Consider the following 439-nt stretch of genomic DNA (forward strand, 5'->3'; position numbering starts at 1 on the left):
CCTATATCGTTTTTTTATTTACGTCATCGTATGAAATAATTACATGTAAAAAAATGTTTACGTGAGTTCGGGGCAAAAAAAAACCGTTATCTAAAATCGTTTAACGTTTTTTTTTAAGTGTTTGATTTGTTATAATAATAATAATAATAATAATAATAATAATAATAATAATAATAATAATAACAATAACGGTTGAAAAACATGAAAGAAAAATATTTTCTTTTTTATTTTTTTTGTTTATTTGATCGTGAGTGCAAAATTAATACGAATGTAAAAAAAAGTCGTTGAAAAATTAAAAATAACAATAACAATAACGACAGGGCATGCAACATTAAAAAAAAAAAAAGAAAAAAGTCATAGAGTAAAAAAATTTAAAGCAAGTCATTTATTTTAAATATAAAATAAAAATAATGAAGAGGGGAAAGAAAATAAACATCAC

This window comes from Pediculus humanus, genomic scaffold, assembly GCF_000006295.1.
Source record: "Pediculus humanus corporis 1103172107629 genomic scaffold, whole genome shotgun sequence".
NCBI classification, from domain to species: domain Eukaryota; kingdom Metazoa; phylum Arthropoda; class Insecta; order Psocodea; family Pediculidae; genus Pediculus; species Pediculus humanus.